The 7,722-nt window shown below is 43.4% G+C and overlaps 1 pseudogene; it reads right to left on the bottom strand.

The window, feature by feature from the left end:
• Positions 1–7,058: 7,058 nt before the first annotated feature.
• LOC125126790 (protein CDV3 homolog) lies at positions 7,059–7,722 on the bottom strand (annotated as a pseudogene).

The following is a 7,722-nucleotide window of genomic DNA, read 5'->3' as shown; positions in this document are numbered from 1 at the left end:
AGACCCCTAGCCTGGGAACATCCATATGCCGCAGGAGCAGCCCTAAAAAGCACCCCCCCCCAAAAAAAAAGAAGAAGAAAGAGGAAAGCTTTGATGAAATGGTGGTGTAACTGGGGCTTTAAAATAGAGTTATTTGAGTATCGAGGGGTTGTGGAAGGCCTTTAGGAAGATTTATACTGCTATTGTGCAATTTCATTGCAAGAGGTTCGCTAAAACACAATTCTTTGACTTATTCTTTGTTTCTAAATAAATAATGTATTGTTGAAATGCAACCTGAATTGGTTAAGTATAAGAGAAAAGATTCATCTTCATGTTCTTGTCATCTCTTTCAAGCTAATGTCTCTGCGGTGGATGCTCTGAGACACTGATCAGACTCTGTCAGGCAGGAAGGATTTGTTCCTCCTGCTGCTTGGAGGGCTGCCAGGAGACAGCCCTCAGCTATGATCTCCGTCTCCGTAACTCAGTGAGACTACTATACTGTTTGGGATTCCCCCTTCCTACAGCACATTCTGGAAGTGCCTGCAGACAGAAATTGAGGGGCATTGTAGTGCTCATCTCAGTTTCCTCCTCTCTTTCCTGTACTGTGTGCTGCACAGAGTTTGAAAACTGTTGTTGCACATCTTGTCTAATTTTCTAATTTTTTCTGGCAGGGCAAGTGCAATAGCATTTACTTCATAAGCAAAAGAAGAGGCCAAGAAGGCAGTGTTACCTTTCACTCCATGCCCACTTATTCTCTTTGATGTTTCTCATTTTACAATGATTTTTAAATCACTTTTATAGTTTAAGCAAAATAATGTTTCTATTAAAACATTTTCTTGAAAATTCCATTGAGAGTTGGGTCAGAACTTTCCTACAGACATTAAGACAAAACCCAGTTCAAGGGGAGAGACGTTAAATGGGAGTGTTTTCTCCTGGCTGGAGTAGAACTCTCTTTTGGGTAGAGAGGCAGATGATTTGGGTTCAAGCCCCAGCTCTGCTCTGTAAAGGTTTTGTGTCCAAGGGTGAGGGAAGAGGCTCTCTGAGCCCCGAGGTCAGCTCTGATTTTAGGGTAGCCATCATGTGGCTTTAATCATCACTGGATTGGGCTGCTCCACAGTCCCCGGCCAGGGCATTGCCTAGCGCCTCCCTTATTTCTTTTAAAAATATTTTATTTTATTTTAATTAGAGTAGATTTGAAGTATTGTGTTAATTTCTGTTGTAAAGCATAGTGACAGTCATACAATATATATATATATACATACAATATATTCTTTTTATCATACTATCTTCCATCATGTTCTATCCCAAGAGATTGTATATAGTTCCCTGTGCTGTACAGCAGGACCTCATTGCTTATCCATTCTTTTTTTTTTTTTTGTCTTTTTGCCTTTTCTAGGGCCGCTCCTGCAGCATATGGAGGTTCCCAGGCTAGGGGTCTAATCAGAGGTGCAGCTGTCATCCTACACCACAGCCACAGCAACACTGGATCCGAGCCGTGTCTGCGATCTACACCATAGCTCATAGCAACGCTGGATCCTTAACCCACTGAGCAAGGCCAGGGATCGAACCCGCAACCTCATGGTTCCTAGTTGGATACGTTAACCACTGAGCCACGATGGGAACTACTGCTTATCCATTCTAAATGTACAGTTTGTATCTACCAACCCCAACCTCCCCCACTTAAATATTATTGATTGATGGAGGCTGCCCCCAGAGCTGCTGGAGAAAGAGGGTGAGTACTGCCAGTAGGGTGCAGTGTTGAGGTGGAGCACCCCAGTCCTGAGTAGCCTTTGAGAGGACAGGGTGCTCTGAGACGCCCCAGGCCAGAGGTGGAGGACAGGGGCCTGCTCCCAATGTCCCAGGCTGCCATGTCCCCCATCCAGGGGCGGTCCAGCACAGTGGGGCAGTGAGCTCCTACAATGCTGCCCACAGGTGCCAGCTAGAAGTGCCTCCCTCCTGCCTCTGAGACCAGGGCCAGGTTGGAGGGAGTCCTTCCCCCACATTAGTGGGGCACCCAGGAACCTGGGGAAGCAGGCTGGATCCAAAAGACTCCTGTCTCATACTCTGTCCAGGCAGCTGACACCACAGAGTGTGGAGACAGACATAAATGTGCACACAGCATAGAAGCCAAAAGGTATAAGAAGGAAACACAATGAAAACTTGAGTCCCCCTGCCATCCAGCACACCTCCAACTCAGCTGTTGACAACTTTGTAATTACTATGTGATCCAGCAATTCCACTTGCAAAAGAATTGAAGACTTGAACAGATATTTATACATCAAGGTTCTCAGCAGTAGTCACAGCAGCCAAAAGGTGGAAACCACCCAAGTGTCCGTAGACAAATGAGTGGATGACAAATCGTGGTCTATACATACAATGATGATGAAATATTATTCATCCTTAAAGAGAAAAGAAATTCTGATATATGTTACAACAGGGACGAACCTTGAGGACATAATGCTGGGTGAACTAAGCCAGACAGAAAAGGACAAATATTATAGAGTCACACTTGCATGAGATACCTAGACAGGCAAATTCCTAGAGATGGAAAGTAGAGTGGGGGTTGCCAGGGGCTGGCAGGAGGTGGGAATGGGGTGTTTAATGGGAATGTTACTGTTCATTTGCGGATGATGGTCAAGTTCTGGAGATGGACAGTGTTGATGGTTGTACAGCAATGTGAATGCACTTAATGCTACCAAACTCTACACTTAAAAATGGCTAAAATGGAAAAATGCATGGCATGTAGGTTTTACCACAATAAAAGAAAGTAATTGACCATTTAATACAAATAATGATTTTTAAAAACTCATTTGTGTTGGCTTCTCCCTGAACTGTTTGTTCATCAAGTCACGAAAGATATTTTTGCATTGTGGGTCAAATTACTTATTTTTAAGTTTTGCATAAACCTCTGCAGAGAAGAAATGCTTTTCCTATTCTTGGAGATTCTATACAATTTTTATGTGTGTTGGGTTAATTACATCTAAGGCAGTGATATAGCTCTCACTTTTTGAAAGTATGCTTCCCATCGGCTGGCTTTTACTAAAGACCTATATTAGTGCCTATTTTCACTAACTAAAAGATATCCCAACAGGATTTTCGCTTTCAGGGAAAAAGGTGAAAATTGAAAATAGCATTCACCTTTCGTTTTGCAGCAGCTGTTCCAGAGGCAGGCTCACCCTGAGCCTTTTTTTTTAAACTCTTTTTTAAAAATTTCTTCTTTCTTTTTAAAAAATATTTATTTATTTATTTATTTATTTATTTTGTCTTTTTTGCCTTTTCTAGGGCCGCACCCACAGCATATGGAGGTTCCCAGGCTAAGGGTCTAATTAGAGCTGTAGCCACCAGCCTACACCAGAGCCACAGCAATGTGGGATCTGAGCCGAGTCCGCAACCTACACCACAGCTCACGGCAACAACAGATCCTTAACCCACTGAGCAAGGCCAGGGATCAAACCCGCAACCTTGTGGTTCCTAGTCGGATTCCTTAACCACTGAGCCATGATGGAAACTCCCTCTTTTTTTATTATTACTCAATGAATTTTTCACCCTGAGCCTTGAGAGTGGCACCGACGTATCTCAGTGTCAAGCTGTGATAGCTTCGAATGGTGTCTATGAGCACCTGTGTATTATCTCCATTTATTTTAAGAATCCATTAGCAAGAGGAGTCTTAAGGTAACTGATGCTTCACTTTACATGTCTTTGGCTTACGAAAGGTTTTTACAGGAACAGTCTACTTCCAGAAAATGGTGAAAACCTGTCTTATGAACTAAAATATAGTTTAACTCTAAATCATAAACACAATTATCTATAACATATTAACCAGGGCCTTTTCCTATAATAAACCTACATTGCAAACACACTGAAATTACTCTCTTGGCTTAAAGGTTATATTTGCTAAGAGAATAATAAGAAATTCAAGCTTGACTGATTTACCATGTGGTTGTTTCAAAGACTCACCTCTTGTTTTATTAATAATTTGTTTGCATTTACCCCCAAGTCCCTTGTCCATTCTCTTCAAAGGCAACCACTCCAGTGCGTTTAATGGGTATCTTTTTACATGTGATTTTGCATGCATGCTTTTTATTATTATTATTATTTGTCTATTTTGGGGCCGCACTCGTGGCATGTGGAGATTCCCAGGGTAGGGGTCGAATTGGAGCTGTAGCTGCTGGCTTACACCACAGCCACAGCAATGCCAGATCTGAGCCTCATATGTGGCCTATGCCACAGCTCATGGAAACACCAGATCCTTAACCCACTGAGTCAGGCCAGGGATCAAACCCTTGTCTTCATGGGTACTAGTTGGGTTTGTTAACTGCTGAGCCATGATGGGAACTCCTTTTTTTTTTTTTTTTTTCTTTTTAGGAACACATAGGTGGCATATGGAGGTTCCCAGGCTAGGGGTCAAATCAAAGCTGCAGCTGCCAGCCTACACAACAGCCACAGCAATGCAGGATCCGAGCCACACCTGCAACTTAACACCACAGGTCACAGCATTGCCAGATCCTGTGAGGAAGGCCAGGAGTTGAACCCATAGTCAAGGTTTATTACCTCTGAGCCACAACAGGAACTCCTGTGCGCATGTACTTTTAATTGATGTAAATAATACTGCTTCTTAGTTTTTCCACAGCAGGATGTTCTGAAGATCCATTCCTGGTGCCCTGTAGCTAACCAGCTGCTTCTGACAGCTCTCAGGTGCTCTGTGGTCTGCCTCCCCACATTTTATCCTTCACTCTACCAGCTTGGTACCAACTTCCAACCACCATAAATAATGCTACGGTCAGGACCAGCAACAGCATTTGCAGGGCCCACTGTAAAATGAAATGCAAGGTCCCTCTTTCAAAACCATGGAGAATTTCAAGATGGCAACACAGAGCACATCCACAGACCTGGCTCTGGCTGCAGTGAACATCCTTACCTCTCTCCCTAAGGACCAATTTGGGAATATCTTTGGAAGAGTTACTTAGGAGCAAAATTACTGGATCGCAAGGTACATATATTCTTACTCTAAGTACTGCCAGGTGGTCTCCCTAATCTTTTATTTTTTTTTCCATAGATTTACTTTTTATTGAATTTGCTAAATTTACAGAGTTCTTGCACTACCAAACCATGCCTGAGAATTCAAAGAAAGGAATGGTATAATGGACAGCCTCATCCACCCATCGGACAACATATTAAAATTTGATTCATATGCATTTTGATAATTTCACTATCTTTTTTTTTTTTTTTGTGCTTTTTAGGGCCCCACCTGTGGCACATGGAAGTTTCTATGCTAGGGGTTGAATCAGAGCTGCAGCTGTCAGCCTACCCCACAGTCATAGCAACACAGGATCCAAGCCACATCTGTGACCTACATCACAGTTCCCAGCAATGCTGCATCCTTAACCCACTGAGCAAGGCCAGGGATCGAACCCACATCCTAATGGATCCTAGTCGGGCTCGTTACTGCTGAGTCACGATGGGAACTCCCACAGTCTTTTAAAAAGTTATAACAAGGGTTGGAATTTTTAAGTCTCCTGCAGGTCTTCAGGTTTCTAGGACAGTATGCCATTAATAACTGTTCCACATATTCATCTCAGTTCATTCCTCAATAACATAACCCCAACAAAATTTTGCTGGAAAAGAATGCATACTTTTGAGGAAAAACATGTGGCTCAAGATCAAAGAGGATTTTTTATTAAAAGATTGTTGGTTTCCAAAGGAAATCTTCAGATTAACCAAGAATCCTCTGTTTCTCAGTCATTCAATTTCTCCTTAGCTGGCTCAGCTACTCACCCAAATATATCAGAACACAGCCCTCCTGCCTACCACCTCAAGTAACACCAGCATCATTGCCCAGATAGGGTTGGCAAGTCCTGTCAGGGGAAACTCTTACCTTCCTAGAAGCATGATTCTGGCACTGACACCGTTATGAAGACTCAACTCCTAGAGGAAAATGCTCCCTAGTTTTACTCACCCATTTGCTTCACTCTTGCCAGTAGCAAAGGCTGCAACTCCTGCATTTGGCAAAGGGACTTATCATAGAGAAACCCAGACTCTGCATCAAGTGGTCACACGTGCCACTTTGATATAGTTTGAAACAAAGATACAAAACTAGGAAGTCACCAGACTATCTCAGCAGATGGAAATACTTTTCAGTAACCCTGGATAACTTCCTGACGTCCCTTTTCAGGACTAAAAGTTACTGGATAGTTTAAGCAGCAATTAGTAAAAACAGAAACGCTACGTCACCTGTCTTTCACCCCTGACTCTCCAAATGAACAACACACACACCAGAAGGCTGATAACAGAACTATGCTGGGACAATCACTGTGTCTATAGAATATTCAATACCTCTGGGCACAAGGGTATCTGGAATTCTTGTCAAAGATGATGCAAGATCCATGAAACATAAGGACAGGTCATTGAATCTGCTCTTTCCACCGAAGTTTACTGCACAGCTTAGATCCAACTAGAGGAGGCTTTAGTAGCACCTGAAGCAGAGCCCCTGCATCCACTGCCCTTTACAGCAAAGGCTATTTGGCTCCACCCTAGGGACCGGCAAATTCACGAGACATTTCGCGATTCTAATGCATATGATAGGTTACTTAACCAAAGCAATATGCTCTGTCAAAAAGCTTAATTCAAGGCAAAGCAAAAAAAAAGAAAAAAAAAAGAAAAAAAAGAAAAAGCCTTAATATGGAACACAGAAAAAGCCCTACCTAAATAAAAAACTACTAAAAGAAACAAGATTATTCCCACCCCTGCCCCTTTTCCCATTTGGTGGACCCAAGTTTGGTTGAATTTAATTTGTGGTTACCTCAGCATACAATTCAAAGTTTAAATTATAAATCACAGCCCTATACAGATGATCAGTTCTTTTGAGAGGGGAATGTTCCAGGAGTCTAACACAGCCACAGCCCCCTACAGAGTCCTGCTGATGGACGGGGCACAGGACGGGTTAATTAAGGTCACCGAAATCTTCATCTTTTACAACAGATCAGACAGAACACAGATCAGCTGACCTTCTGCAGGATTTCTGATAGGAATCCAGCAGAGGTGGTTTTAAGTTTCACACACCAGCACTTTATAGCGAAGTCCACAATGAGTGCAGCAAATCTGAGGTAGTCAAGCCTTACGAAGGCTCAGTATTTCCAGCTTTCTACACACTTGGCAATGGACCGCAGGGATGGGAAGTGTGTATCACTGTAGATTTCTGGTGGACCTTGTGGTCAACCTGGTCCCAGGAGGCCTATACATGCTACTAGTTACTGTTGGTTCTGGGGTTTCTGAAACAACTACTGAAGCAGGAGGTGCTTGTACGGGAGCTGTTTTCTTCCACTGATGGAAAGACTTTCCTTCACCACCTCCGCCTTCTTCCCACTTATCACCCGGATCTTCTCTCTTTCCATTTTCATCTTTCTTTTCACTTATTTGCATTACTTGAACTCTTAGGCCAGTGTAATCAACATCTTTTTGCTCAAAAATCTTTCCACTCATCTTCCTCCTTTGTCAAAGCCTTGGTGGTGGGCCTGGGACCTGCGTCCCCTGTGGTCTGACATCCCCTATGTTTGCACAGTCACCCAGCCAGGCACTGTGCGCCTGCCCTACTGCCCACCTGCCCACCAAACTTGTGGCTTGGCTGCTCCCGCTGGTGATGCCCACTGCACCTGCGGCCCTTGCGACATGATTGCTTGGCTCTTTCTTCTTCTTGTCGGTCTCAGTGAAGAGATAGCGCCAGCTCCGATCCTCTGTCTCAGCCAT

Source organism: Phacochoerus africanus, chromosome 5, assembly GCF_016906955.1.
Source record: "Phacochoerus africanus isolate WHEZ1 chromosome 5, ROS_Pafr_v1, whole genome shotgun sequence".
Classification (NCBI taxonomy): domain Eukaryota; kingdom Metazoa; phylum Chordata; class Mammalia; order Artiodactyla; family Suidae; genus Phacochoerus; species Phacochoerus africanus.
The sequence above is the reverse complement of the archived record's forward strand: the minus strand, read 5'-3'. Positions and strand labels throughout refer to the sequence as shown.